Below are 15,338 nucleotides of genomic sequence, written 5' to 3' on the forward strand. Positions count from 1 at the left end.
GAGGAGATATTGGGGAAGGAATCCGAAAGGCCATGGCCAGCTTCCCAATGTGGTCTAGGGCTCAGTCATTATAATCAACAGCCAATATTTAATAAACATCCATGTGGTAACAATGATAACTAACTTGGAAATCTGGAACTATATTTTCCAAATGGAAAGGAGTTCATTAATAAAATGAAGAGTCCCGTCTTCCCCCCTACAGTTGGTGATCAGACCCATCCTCTCTGGGTCAGCTGGGAAGCAGCTCTATGACCAGAGGCAGGTTGCTTACCCTTTTTATGACCCAGGTGACTCCTCATCTGTGAAATGGGACACTAATGTTACCTGTCTCATGAGGCGGTTACAAGATGCAAATGAAATCCATTATCTGAATCACTGAGCTCAGTGCTTGGCACAGAGTAAACGCTCAATAAATGTTAGTATATCATCAGTCTCTGAATTTCCTCTCCCTAGGCTAGTATACAGTTGAGTTTCTTTATGCAATGCTGGTTTTGTGCTAAGATCATCTGTGTTGTTCCACAGAGTGATCCAAGGCTGTGTTTTCCATATAAATTCAGATATCAGTCCATCAAAGAACAATAAAGATCCCCTACATTGGACACAGCCCACACTGTGCCACATATTATGTATTTTTCATGTTTGAAGATCTGTTGAAAAGAAAGCATCAGGACAAAAGAATTCTGTAATTGTTTTTAGCTTGTGTAACACATGGTGCTTACTATGTGCTTTACAAGATATGAACTCATCTAATCCCCATCTGATCCCATCTGTATGCTCTATTATTATCCCCATCTACACATGAGGAAACAGGCTTGGAGGGGTAAGTCATTTCCTGAGGTCACAAAACTAGCGTAAGACGTGGAGCCAGGATTTAAAGCAGACATTCGGACTCCGGTAGGGGCTGTTAGCTGTTATACTACACCACGAGAGTTCATGAACACACATGCAGGTGCACGCACACACACACACATTCACTTTCCTTGAAAATGTATGATGGGGTGGCGCCTGGGTGGCTCAGTCGTTGAGCGTCTGCCTTCAGCTCGGTCCTGGGATCGAGCCCCGCATCGGGCTCCCTGCTCTGCGGGAAGCCTGCTTCTCCCTCTCCCACTCCCCCTGCTTGTGTTCCCTCTCTCGCTGTGTCTGTCCCTGTCAAATAAATAAAAGAAAATGTATGATGGTCAGTGCTTTACCGACATTTCCTAGTATAATCACATCTGGGATGATGCAGCATGATATGCCCAGAAAAAGAAGGGCACTGGGTTTTTATTAAAGGGGAGCCTCTGCTAACCACGTAACTTCTGGGAGCAGAGAAGGTTAGGTGAGGGTTGGCATCTCTAAAAAGCTCTGGCAACGTTCCCTATCTCCATCCTCAGATGAAGGTGAACTTGAGCCTGCAGGGAAGGGTTATCCATGAGCAGCTCCCAGATGAAAGGGGAAAAGGGAAAAAGAACCTAGTTATGTTAACGAATAGAGGAAGCTAACGTGACAGACGGGAAAGAAGTAAGAGACTCCTGCCCGTGGGGCCAAGCGTCCAGTTGCCACATCACTGAGCAGGGCTTTGCAACATGTGTGTGCCCAGCAAGAGATGGACCAGCTCCACCGAGGAAATAGCCCACTCATGTGGCGAGCAGCCCTCAAGTACCTAGGGTGTTCTGAGTCCTGGTCCAGGAACAGCAACACCCTCGCTGTCTACTAGTCCATTAATTAAGTTTTAATTCAGAGACTGATGATATACTAACATTTATTGAATGTTTACTCTGTGCCAAGCACTGAGCTCAGTGCTTCAGGGAACTTATTTCGTATGCATTTTGTAACCACCCTCATGAGACAGGTAACGTTATTGTCCCATTTCCCAGGTGAGGAGGCTACCCCCACCCTAGGGTCCACGGTCTGTTAGGGAGGGGAACAGATAGTCATAATGCAGTAGAAGCACAGACCTGGTGCCACCCAGACAGACCCTGGGATGTGTTCACGGACAGACACCACTTTGCCAGGTCCTGGAGTGTCAGAGAGTCACCAGGAACCAGGAACGTATGAGTGTCTGGGCTTCTGTCCATTCCCATTCTGGTGGGAATGGTGGAGAGGAGGAGAGGTTTGGACGCTCTTTAGGAGGTGACAAGGAGAAGGCTGGAGACCAAATGGTTGTGGGCGTGAAGGTCAGGAGAGGTCAGAGGCAGCTCCAAGCTGTGTGGGAAGTCAGGATAGTAGTGAGTGAGGTAGGGAGCAAGACAGAGGAGGAGGGAGTCTGGGGAGGCAGCGGAATTGAAAGGGGAGTGTAGACAGGGCAGGGGCTGGGACTTAGGTAGCAGGGCATTGTTCTCTGGAACTTTATTTTTTGTCTTCCTCCACTAGTAAGCCTTTGTATTGCTGAAATTGTGTTGGACCAGGAATAAAACAGGAGCAATATGGAACTTTCCAGGAGGGATAGATGGGGGTGGTGGTCCCTGGGGCTGTGGATGGCTTGGGTGACCCTCTGCTGCGCTGCTTGTTCATTTACTCTTCTCAGGAGTTGGAAGCATGTGGGGTCAGTCACCCCGCGGCTCACCTTGCGCTCAGGACAGTGCTGCTGAGACAGGAGAGCGCCCCTCCCAGAACGGCTTGTTTCTCCTGACCTCACTGCCATGACAAAAGGCAGATTTCTCAGCCACTTCCTTCTCCAGTAGGTGAACCTGGACTGCCTTCAGGTTTCTGTGCGAGCAGGTGGCGATAGGAGTGACCGGAGCATGGCTGGCTCCTAATAGTAGTCGGGGGGTGCATTTCTCAGTGAAATTTCAGGTTGAGTTAGGACTCCGCATTAATTAACAATAGCTTCTTGTTCTAGAAAATGGTGCTTTAACAAAGAAATTTTCTAAAACGTGATAAATTGGGTCTACCTCGTTAGCAGGAACCGAAATTGCTTTTCTTTCTTTCTTTCTTTCTTTTTTTTTTTAAAGATTTTATTTATTTATTAGAGAGTGAGGGAGAGAGAAACAGCATGAGAAGGGAGAGGGTCAGAGGGAGAAGCAGGCTCCCCGCTGAGCCAGGAGCCCGATGTGGGACTCGATCCCAGGACTCCGGGATCATGACCTGAGCCGAAGGCAGTTGCTTAACCAACTGAGCCACCCAGGCGCCCCCAAAATTGCTTTCTAAATTCTCTTGTGGCAAGGAGGATATATTTGCAGATGATAGAGACAGCCAGGCTGTGCGGTGAGAGGAAAAAGTCTGGCAGCCCCCTGCGTTGAACTTCTGTGTCGTCCTCTGATTGCAGGGTTGCTTGTTTAAAACAGGCTGTCTGTTTTTATTAGAGAATTCCACAAGGGAAAGCGTGTTTGCAGAGACTCTCATTCCAATGATGAAATAATAAAACACGCAAACGTAGTTCCCCGTACCTTCTTGGGAGAGGGGGATAAAGGGTGGGGGTAAGGAAGGAAGCAAACTGTAAAGAATAGACAACAGCTGTATTTTCTTTCTTTCTTTCTTTTCTTTTTGGAAAAATGGTAAAATATCAGTATTTTTAAAATTCAATAGCAGAGAAAAATTCAGGCAGAAAGATTTCATCAATCCTATACCTTTGGGGGATCACTGCAGATACTGAAGGTAACTTTGTAATAATCTAGAAGAGAGAATTTTAATGTCAAAATTTATTTTTTATTTTTTTAATGGAAACCTATTCCTTATAGTGTAATGATATAAATCCAATCTCTTATAGAAAGGTTATAAATAGTCCTATAGACAACTATATCTAATTTAAAAGTCTGAAGTTTGGATTTTACAGCTCGTGGCTTACTTAAAACTTACAGTTGGAAAGTTTGGATTAAAAAAGGAAAGAATAGCTACAAATTCAAGGTATTATTATTCTCTAACTTAAGAAAATAAAGATTCATTAATTCTATATCTGTTAATTCAGTAAGTATGTTATATGCTAGACACAAAGTTGAAAAAGCAGATTTTTTTTCTGCATGACATCATTTCTCCATCCTATCATTAATGTTTGTAAATTCCTTTTTAAAAATGCAATAGGAAAAGGCGTTAAGGGAATCAGGTAAGTCTATATGGAAGCGTGTGGGGTCATGGCTGCACCACTATGTATATTCCATATATACACACAGAGATGATATATCTGACACAGCTGATGAATGTCCACTGTAATAGTTATAGGATACCCTGAGACTTTTTCTTTCTTTTGAGATATACTGGACTTAAAAAAAATTGACACGCATATAAATCTGAGCTTCAGGTCAGGTTTTAGCTCATTTATACCCTGGTTTTGAATACCCTAGTTTGTACCCAAACCCCAAAGTTGTATATCATCACCAAATTATAACTTTCTGAGGAGGTACAAAATAGTTCATGCATGCCTCTTCAACTGGACACAAGTACACCTGAATAGATTTCAATTCTGTGCTCATGAGGAGAAAGCTGCTAGTCTAATATCCTGACCAAGTCCATTCTCTAGGTAGTTTAATTTCAAAAAATGACTTCCTGTCTAAAGATCCCATCCATATATTAGATGACTCCACGCCAACAACCCTCTGCTTCAAATGTGGCGTAAGCTATCTTTGTTTGTAAGCAGAAGTGTATCTGTTTCTCCCTTCTTCTGACCACTTAGAACTGTGGCTTCCAAACCCCACATGCCAATGCTTTCAATAAGCAGTAGCAGCTCGTACCTAACAGAAGGTTAGGAAGACAGTGCCGCTCAGGGGAGAGTGGAAATGTCTGAACATATGAGCGGGGTTGGGAGGAAGTAAAAGGAATTCAGGAAGAGTCCAACCAGAGAAGCTGTGATGAAGTCCAAGAGCAAGTGTTGTGGGATGAGGGGACTGAGAAAGTGGAACTCAGGGCCATAAAGGGAAACTCGAGAGAAAAGCTGTGCTCATGTTTTATAAGTTTTGCATTTCACGGAAATTTTATGGGTTCAGCAAACACATTTCCTATGCTGAAAGCTCCAGTGAAAAGAAATGCTGGCTATACAATCATCTGGTGAGCAAGAGTTGACTGGACATCTTTAAGATGTATAGCATTATAATAGGTATTTTGTCGGATTCAGAAAATAATTAACTTAAAGAGACAGCACAGCAAACAACCCCATGGAGATACAGCATAGAAACAGTTTGAAAAATGCTGCCCAAGGTATACGAGAGGAGATTTGTTTACTAATCTCAGAGCATGTGCTGCATGGGCAGGGATCGTTGGGAGGCTTCTCCAGGAGCAAAGGACCTTGCTGGCACCACAGACCCAGCTGCTGTGCTCTTCTGGGGACCCGCCCCCTCCACTACACACTTGGCTGGAGCCTATCCAAAGCAGTTCCACAGGCCTGGCAGTGTGCAGGTGGGCCTGACAGCAGCCGGCACCACTGTAAGGTGACCCCTACCCTGGGAAGAGGGAAAGATGACCATATACACCAGTCCCAACATCTGGTCTGATCGCAGGCCCTACTCACCAACGAAAGTTTCTTGAGACAACACGGAGAAAGCACCCTGCAGTTCGGTGCTAACGCATCTGGCAAATGTCTGGTCTGACTCAACTCAAATCCAAGACAGCCCAGACTGGCCCACTAACAACCACAGGGACCTAAACCTGCCCACAACAGGCAAAGAGAGCCATTGCCGACAACTACTCTAAAGGCAAAAGCAGCTTAGGGCCAACAGTAGGGCACACACAACACACATTAAGAGACACCCCTGAAGTGCCAGGTGCTGGTGAACAGGGGCCCCTGTATCACAGGGCATTACAGAACCTCTTCTACAAAACTACTTCCAAGAACAGGAGATGTAGCTGACTTTCCTAACACATAGAAACACGCACAGAGAGTTAGACAGAGTGAGACAGAGGAATATGTCCCAAATGAAAGAACAAGACATAATCACAGCAAGAGACCTAAATGATAGTGCCTGATAGAGAATATAAAGTAATGGTCACAAAGATACTCACTGGACTTGAGAAAATGGTGGAAGACCTCAGTGAGACCCTTAACAAAGATACAGAAAACATAAAAAAGAACCAATCAGAGATGAACTCAATAACTGAAATTAAAAATACACTGGATGGGGGGCGCCTGGGTAGGTCAGTTGGTTGATCGGCCAGCTCTTGATTTTGGCTCAGGTCATGATCTCAGGGTCCTGAGATTGAGCCCATGTTGGGGGCTCAGCAAGGAGTCTGCTTGAAGATTCTTTCTCTCTCCCCCCAACCCTTCCCCAGCTTGCATGTATGCTTTCTCTCTCTCTCTCTTAAATAAATAAACAAACAAATAAATAAATAAATAAATAAATAAATCTTTTATTTTTAAAAAAGATTTTATTTATTTATTTGACAGACAGAGAGAGAACACAAGCAGGGGGAGTAGGAGAGGGAGAAGCAGGCTCCCTGCTGAGCAGGGAGCCCAATGTGGGGCTCCATCCCAGGACCCTTGGATCATGACCAGAGCCAAAGGCAGACACTTAACCAACTGAGCCACCCAGGTGCCCCTAAATAAAACTTAAAAAAAAAAAAAATACACTGGATGGAATAAATAGTAGACTAGAGTAGAAGTAGAAGAATGAATCAGTGACCTGGAGGACAGAGTAATGGAAAGTAATCAAGCTGAACTGGAGAGAGGGAAAAAAAAAATGAAAAGAGGGTTAGGGAACTCAGTGATGCCATCAAGTACAATGACACTTACATTACAGAGATCCTAGAAGGAGAAGAGAGAGAAAAAGGGGCAAAAGATTCATTTGAAGTAATAATAGCTGAAAAATTCTGAAATCTGGGGAAGGAAACAAAAATCCAGATGCAGGAGGTACAGAGAGCCCCAAACAAAATCAACCCAAGGAGGTCCACACCAAGAAACATAAAAATTAAAATGGCAAAAAGTAGTGATAAGGAGAGAATTTTAAAAGAAACAAGAGAAAAGAAAACAGTTACATACTAGGGAAACCCCATAAGGCTATTAGCTGATTTTTTAGCAGAAACTTTGGAGGCCAGGGGTGCCTGGGTGGCTCAGTCAGTTAAGCATCTGCCTTTGGCTCAGGTCATGATCTCAGGGGCCTGGGATCAAGCCCTGAGACGGGCTCCCTGCTCAGTGAGGAGTCTGCTTCTCCCTATCCTTCTGCCCTTCCCCCCACTCACACTCCCTTTCCAAAAATAAATAAATAAATCTTAAAAAAAGAAAAAGAAAGCCAGTGAACCATGAGAGAAGATAGCAAGAGAAGAACTACAAAAACAACCATAAAACAAGTAATAAAATGGCAACAAGTACATACCTATCAATAATTACTTTGAATGTAAATGTACTAAATGCTCTAATAGAAAATAGGGTGACGGAATGGATAAAAAAGGAAGGCCCATCTATATGCTGCCTACAAGAGACTCATTTGAGACCTAAAGACACATGAAAGTGAAGGGATAAAAGAGCATTTATTATGCAAATGGAAGTGAAGAGAGAGCTGGAATAGCAATACTTGTATTAGACAAAATAGACTTTAAAACAGACTGTAATAAGAGACAAAGAAGGACACTATATAATCATAGAGGGAACAATCCAACAAGAAGATATAATAATTGTAAATATTTACGCACCCAACATGTGAGCACCCAAATCCAAAAAGCAGCTAATAACAAACATAAAGGAACTAATTGATAGTAATACAATAATAGTAGGGGATGTTAACTCCTCACTTATATCCATAGATAGATCATCCAAACAAAAAAATCAAGGAAACAGTGGCTTTGAATGACACATTGAACCAGATGGATCTAACAGGTAATTCAGAACATCCCATCCTAAAACAGGAGAATACCCATTCTTTTCAAGTGCACATGGAACATTCTCCAGAATAGATAACATATTAGGCTACAAAACATATCTCAGCCAATTAAAAAAAAAAAAAAAAAAAACTGAAGTCATACCATGCATCTTTTCTAATCACAGCACTATGAAACTAGAAATCAATCACAAGGAAAAATTTGGAAAAAACACAAATACATGGAGGTTAAACAACATGCTACTAAACAGTGAATGTGCCAACCAAGAAATCAAAGAGGAAATTAAAAATACATGGAGACAAATGAAAATAAAAACACAATGGTCCAAAAATCTTTGTAATACAGCAAAAGTTGTTATAAGAAGAAAGTTTATAGCAATACAGGCCTACCTCAAGAAGCAAGAAACATCTCAAACAACCTAACCTTACACCTGAAGGAGCTAGAAAAAGAAGAATAAGCTTAAAACCTAAAACTGGTAGAAGGAAACAATAAAGACTAGAGGAGAAATAAATGAAATAGGAACTAAAAAAACAATAGAACAGATCAATGAAACCACCAGCTGGTTCTTTGAAAAGATCAACAAAATTGATACACTTTTAGCTAGACTCATTAAAGAGAGAGAGAGAGGGAGAGAAGACTCAAACAAAATCTGAAATGAACAAGGAGAAATAACAACCAACACCACAGAAATACAAAGGATTTTAAGAGAATATTATGAAAAAGTTATGTGCCAACAAATTGGACAACCTAGAAGAAAAGGGTAAATTCCTAGAAACATATACTCTCCCAAAACTGAATCAGGAAGAAATAGAAAATTTGAACAGACCAATTACCAGCAAAGAAATTGAATCATTAATAAAAAAAACTCCCCAACAAACAAAAGTCCAGGGCCAGATGGCTTCACAGGTGAATTCTACCAAACGTTTAAAGAAGACTTAATACCTATTCTTCTCAAGCTATTCCAAAAAATAGAAGAGGAAGGAAAGCTTCCAAATTTATTTCATGAGGCCAGTATTACCCTGATACCAAAACCAGATAAATATACTACCAAAAAAGAGAACTACAGGCCAATATCTTGGATGAACATAGATGTAAAAATCCTCAACAAACTGAACAAAATACTAGCAAACTGAATCTAACAATATATTTTAAAAAATCATTCACCATGATCAGTGGAATTTATTCCTGGGATGTATGGATGGTTCAATATTTCCAAATCAATCAGTGTGATACCTCATATCAACAAGAGAAAGGGTAAAAACTATATGATCATTTTGATAGATGCAGGAAAAGCATTTCGCAAAGTACAACATCCATTCATGATAAAAACCTTCAACAAAGTAGGGTTAGAGGGAACATACCTCAACATAATAAAGGCCATTTATGAAAAACTCACAGCTAACATCATACTTAATGGTGAAAACCAGAGCATTTCCCTAAGGTCAGGAACAAGACAAGGATGTCCACTCTTACCACTTTTATCCAACATAGAACTGGAAGTCCTAGCCACAGCAGTCAGACAAGAAAAAGAAATAAAAGGCATTCAAACTGGTAAGGAAGAAGTAAAACTTTCACTATTTGCAGATGACATGGTACTATAGATAGAAAACCCTACAGACTCCACCATAAAACTATTAGAATTGGTAAATGAATTCAATAAGGTCGCAGTATACAAAATCAATGTACAGAAATCATTTCTATATACTAACAATGAAATGGCAGAAAGGGAAATTAAGAAAACAATCCCATTTATAATGACACCAAAAATAATAAAATACCTAGGAATCAACCTAACCAAGGAGGTCTTGTACTCTGACAACTATAAAACACTGATGAGAGAAAGTATAGAGGACACAAACAAATGGAAAGATATTCCATGCTCATGGATTGGAAGGACAAATATTTTTAAAATGTCCATACTACTGATAGCAATCTGTAGCAATCCCCATCAAAATACCAACAACATCTTTCACAGAACTAGCACTGACAATCCTAAAATTTGTATGGAACCACAAAAGGCCCAGAATAGCCAAAACAGTCTTGAAAAAGAAGAAAATTGGAAGTATCACAATGCCAGATTTCAAGCTATAATATAAAGCTGTAGTAATCAAAATAGTATGGTACTGGCACAAAAATAGACAAATAGATCAATGGAACAGAATAGAAAACCCAGAAATAAACCTGTGATTATATGGTCAATTATCTTGGACAAAGGTGGCAAGAATATGCAATGGGGAAAAAGACAGTCTTTTCAACAAATGGTATTGGGAAAGTGGACAGCTACACGCAAAAGAATGAAACTGGACCACTTTCTTACACCATAAACAAAATAAATTTAAAATGGATTAAAGACCTAAATGTGAGGCCTGAAACCATAAAAATCCTAGAAGAGAGTGCAGGTAGTAATGTCTCTGGCAGCAGCCGTAGCAACTTTTTTTCGAGATATGTCTCCTGAGGCAAGGGAAACAAAAGCAAAAATAAACTGGTGAGACTACATCACAATAAAATTTTCTGCACAACAAAGGAAACAATCAACCAAACTAAAAGGCACCCACAACTATATGGTCAACTAATCTGCAACAAAGCAGGAAAGAATATCCAGTGGAAAAAAGAGTCTCTTTGGGGCGCCTGGGTGGCTCAGTTGGTTAAACGTCTGCCTTCAGCTCAGGTCATGATCTCAGGATCCTGGGATTGAGCCCCGTGTTGGGCTCCCTGCTCAGCGGAGAGCCTGCTTCTCCCTCTCCCTCTGTTCCTCCTCCTCCGTCCCTCCTCCCCACCCCCATATACTCTCTCTCAAATAAATAGTCTTTTTTTTAAAAAAAAGCCTGTCTCTTCAACAAAAGGTATTGGGAAAACTGGACAGCAACATGCAGAAGAATGAAACTGGACCACTTTCTTACACCATACACAAAAATAAATTCAAAATGGATGAAAGACCTTAATGTGGGACAGGAAACCATCAAAATCCTAGAGAATAAAGGCAGAAAGCTCTCTGACCTTGGCCTGAGCAACTTCTTACTAGACATGTCACCACAGGCAAGGGAAACAAAAGCAAAAATGAATTATTGGCATTTTAAAAAAAAGCTTCTGCACTGTGAAGGAAACAATCAATAAACTAAACTATGAGATACCACCTCACACCTGTCAGAATGGCTAAAATTAACAACACAAGAAACAATAGATGTTGGCAAGGCTGCGGAGAAAGGGGAACCCTCTTTTACTCTTGGTGGGAATGCAAACCCATATAGCCACTCTGGAGAACAGTCCGGATGTTCCTCAAAAATAGAACTATCCTATGATCCAACAATTGCACTACTAGGTATTTACCCAAAGGATACGAAAATACTGATTCAAAGGGATACATGTACCCCGATGTTTATAGCAGCATTATCCACAATAGCCAAAATATGGAGAGAGCCCAAATGTCCACTGACAGATGAATGGATAAAGAAGATGTGGTATATATATATATATATCCCCACACAATGGAATATCACCCAGCCATCAAAAAGTATGAAATCTTGCCATTTGCAATGACATGGATGGAGCTAGAGTGTATTATACTAAGTGAAATAAATCAGTCAGAGAAAAACAAATCCCATATGATTTTACTCATATTTGGACCTTAAGAAAGAAAACAGATGAACATATGGGAAGGGGGAAAATTTAAAAAAAGGAGAGAGAGAAACAAGTCATAAGAGACTCTAAACAATAGAGAACAAACTGAGGGTTGTTGGAGGAGGTGGGTGGGAGATGGGATAGATGGATGATGGGAATTAAGGAGAGGACTTGTTATGATGAGCCCTGGGTGTTGTATGTATAAGTGATGAATCACTGAATTCTACTCCAGAAACCAGTACTGCACTGTATGTTAACTATCTAAAATTTAAATAAATTTAAAAAAGAAAAAAAATAATTAAAAAGGTGTTAAGCTTGGCTCAGTATGATATTTAGGTTTTTTTTGTAACTTTTTTTCTTGTTTACAAAAGTAATCTATGTTCATTGTAGAAATTTTGGAAAATAAAATCTAAAAAAAATTAAAAAACTAAACTAAAAGGCAGCCTACTGAATGGGAGAAGATATTTGTAAAGACATATCTGATTAAAGGTTAGTATCCAAAATATATAAAGAACTTAAACAAATCAACACCCAAAAAATAAATAATCCAATTAAAAAATGGGCAGAAGACATGAACAGAATTTCTCCGAAGAAGACATCCAGATGGCCAACAGACACATGAAATGATGTTCTACATCACTCATCATCAGGGAAATGCAAATCAAAACCACAATGAGATACTACCTCCCACTTGTCAGAATGGCTAAAATAAAAAACACAGGAAACAACAGGTGTTGCCGAAGATGTGGGAAAAAGAGCCCTTGTGCATTGTTCATGGGAATGCAAACTGGTGCAGCCACTCTGGAAAACAGTATGGAGGGTCCTCAAAAATTAAAAATAGAATTACCATATGATCTAGTAATTCCACTACTGGGTATTTACCCAAAGAAAATGAAAACACTAGTTTGCAAAGATATATGTACCCTTATGTTTATTGAAACATTATTTACAATAGCCAAGATGTAAAAGCAGGCCAAGTGTCCACTGATAGGTGAATGGATAAAGAAGATGCGGTATATGTATACAATGGAATATTACTCAACCCTAAAAAAGGGATGAGATCTTGCCATTTGCAACAGCGTGGGTGGAGCTAGAGGGTATAATACTCAGTGAATTAAGTTAGAGAAAAACAAATACCATATGGTTTCACTCATATGTGGAATTTAAGAAACAAAAACAGAAAAAGAGACACACAAACAAACAGACTCAACTACAAAGAACAAACTGATGGTTACCAGCGGGGAGGTGGGTGGGGGATTGGTGAAATTGGTGAAGGGGATTAAGAGTACACTTATCATGATGAGCACTGAGTAATGTACAGAATTGTTGAATCACTGTATTATACACCTGAAACTAATATAACAGTATGTTAGGTACACTAGATTCAAATAAAAAAAAAGAAAAAGTATTTAAAAAAAAGTTAGACCTGTGAACTTGGTAGTGGGAAGGAAAACTGGTCAAATGAATCCAGGAGAAAGAAGATCCATCATCCATGTGTGCAGGCTCGAGCACGGCACGACTACCTCTCAACGGCACAACATACACACATGCAAATGGTTTTAAGGCAATGGATCTAGAGGGTGGATCTAGAGTTTTGGGTTAAACACAGCTTTTTGGAATTGTAATCAAGCCTACTGCTTTCTTTCTTTCAGAAGTTTGAAAAATGCAGTGAAGTAAATCGTGCAAGTTCCCGAGCAGCTCAAGGAAAGACCCATTTATAAATGACCCAGTTATCTTCAGAAAGGAGAGATGTGGCCTTCCTTGAAAAGGCTATCTTCTAGAACTCTCGACTTTTCCAAAAGTAGCCTGACACAAGGCAGAGTGGCCTTCGTCTGCTGGAGAGACAGCTGGACTGGAGGCACGGTGGTCTTTGGCTCTCTACTAGATCGTGGGGTTGCTGGGAGGGAGAATACAAGTAGCCTGTTCATGTTAAGGGCATGAAGATTAGAAGAGCACTTAGTGCAAGTAACTGTTGCCGGCATCCTCGTTCTTGCCCACAAACAGGCTGTAATACTGCTTTTGAGCTCCGTGGAGATATGTATTAAACACAACCATTCTTGGGTGGTGTTGGGTGTGTGTGTGCATGTGTGACATCGTTTCTGTAGCCCGCAGGGTCTGGGCGGCAGCAGAGACTTTACGTGGCAGGAAGACTCTTCCCTCAGGTGCCGGGAAAGAGAGAAAAAGGAGCAAAAGGCTACAACTTAAAAAAGAAAAAAAAAAAAAAAAAAAAGAATCTTCCCAAAGTGAAGGTGTTTTAAGAAAACTTGAGTTGGCATTGAACTCGGGAGGGATGATTTGCTGGTTGACTCCATTAGCTCAGTGTCCTTCTATCAGAAATACGGCACAGCACTGGAAAGAGTTTGGAGACAAAATTCAATTCTGTAAACACAGCTAGGCACCTTCTATGTGCCAGAAAATGTGGAGAAAAAGATGAATTGGGGATGATCTTTTACTTTGAGTTTAGACTTGGGTAATTTAAGTAAAGATTTTGCCAGAGAATACCACAAAATGGGTATTTCTAGGATGTGGGATTATAGCTACTATTATTTTCAACTTTTCAGAAAAGAATAGGAAGCTGTGGCTGATTAGTTTTGATGGCTATGAAGTGAGTGGATGGTGAGGAGAGTGGGGCTGCCTTTTTTAAACCTTCATGCTATTCTTGTCTTTGCCAAGTGTGGAAATTTGAATTTATCTTTGGGAGTAGATTTGCTTTGATTGGGCCTTTGGTTCTTCTACAGGGAAGCTGATCTTGCCATATGATGAAGATGATCTGGCATAACTTCCTGATTGTCCACCATCCCCCTGGCTCTTTCTTCTCAGTTCTCTTTGCTCACCCAACCCCACCTTGAGAGAGTTCTGTCTCTTCTGTCCACAATCTTTACCGGGGGCACTTCAACCATACCCAGGGCTATGCTTTATTTCTACAGACCAGTTACTTCTCAGTCTCTATCTCCAGGCCCAACCTCTGCTCTGAACACTAGCCTCATATATTCTTCCCAGGCCCTTCCCAGATGTACTTTCCAGTCTGTTCTCCACCCCTAGCTAGACTGGTGCTTAAAACCCTCCAGTGGGTTCTCATTGTTGGAAGGATAAAACCCAAAATTCTTAACATGCCTACATGAGCATGCATGATTGCCTCTTATTTGTCCCTTTGGCTTCATCTCCTGGTGCTCTGTCCTGAAACCCTTTCTTCAGATGGGCTCAGCTCTTCCCCACCTCAGAGCCTCAAATTCACCATCCCCCCTTTCTGGAATGTTCCAACTCAGTCCTTCAGAGCTCAGCTAAATGTTGCTTTCTCCAGGGGTCCCTCTCTAATTTCCTTAGTGCTAGGTTAACTCATTATTATGTGCTTTGCATCTTTAGCAGAGATATAAAAAAGAACTATTTGTAAAATGATTTGTTTGCTACCTATCTCCCTCAGATTTTAACTATCACACAGATTATATCCCTACCGCCCAGTACAGTGCCAGGTGTTGAGTAGATGCTCAGTAAGTGGATTAATAAGTGAGTTTAAGTAGTGGGGGACTAAGTTTCTCTTCCTAATATAACATGTATGTTCATCTTTACTGTAGACAGAGCTGCATCTCTGCAGATTATTCTGTATTTAATGGAGCGGGGTTAGGTGAAGGTGAAGAGAAACTTGTCTCTCCCTCACTAGGCCCTCATGGCACTGCAGCCTGGACTCTGGTCGGGGGGCACACGCTGGTTGCCTATGTGGGGCTCTGGCTAAGGAGAGAGACACGCTCTAGGGAGCTCTGTGGATGGTTTCACATTTTGGGGACCATTACTAGGTTTTAACTTTTTTCTTTTCCTTTCTGTAATCCCATTCAGTCCCCCCAAGCCTTCTATTAAATTTTGTTGAGCCTGACAACTTGGTCATAGCCGTGCTTTGAGGACCGTGGGGAGGAGATGTCCCTGCCTCCAGATGGGGCAAAGCTGTGCGGTGGGGAGAAGGCTGAGACAGCTTGCAGGAGAGGGTCTGGTAGTCAGGAACAAAATGG

General features: G+C 41.1%; 1 protein-coding gene across 2 annotated transcripts in view; it reads left to right on the plus strand.

Annotated features, from left to right (window-relative positions):
* TIAM2 (TIAM Rac1 associated GEF 2) overlaps positions 1-15,338 on the plus strand; it is a 268,448-nt gene that overhangs the window by 19,276 nt on the left and 233,834 nt on the right. The window contains exon 2 of one of the 2 annotated variants that reach the window (XM_064598239.1): positions 12,990-13,195. The exons of the other annotated variant lie outside the window; for it this stretch is intronic. The gene's annotated coding sequence lies outside the window, so the exon portion shown is untranslated. The remainder of the gene's footprint in view (positions 1-12,989; positions 13,196-15,338) is intronic. 2 annotated transcript variants of the gene reach the window in all.

The sequence above is a fragment of the Mirounga angustirostris genome, unplaced genomic scaffold (genome assembly GCF_029215605.1).
Source record: "Mirounga angustirostris isolate CCGP_5_RB_7025 unplaced genomic scaffold, mMirAng1.0.hap1 SCAF_8, whole genome shotgun sequence".
In the NCBI taxonomy this organism is placed as follows: Eukaryota; Metazoa; Chordata; class Mammalia; order Carnivora; family Phocidae; genus Mirounga; species Mirounga angustirostris.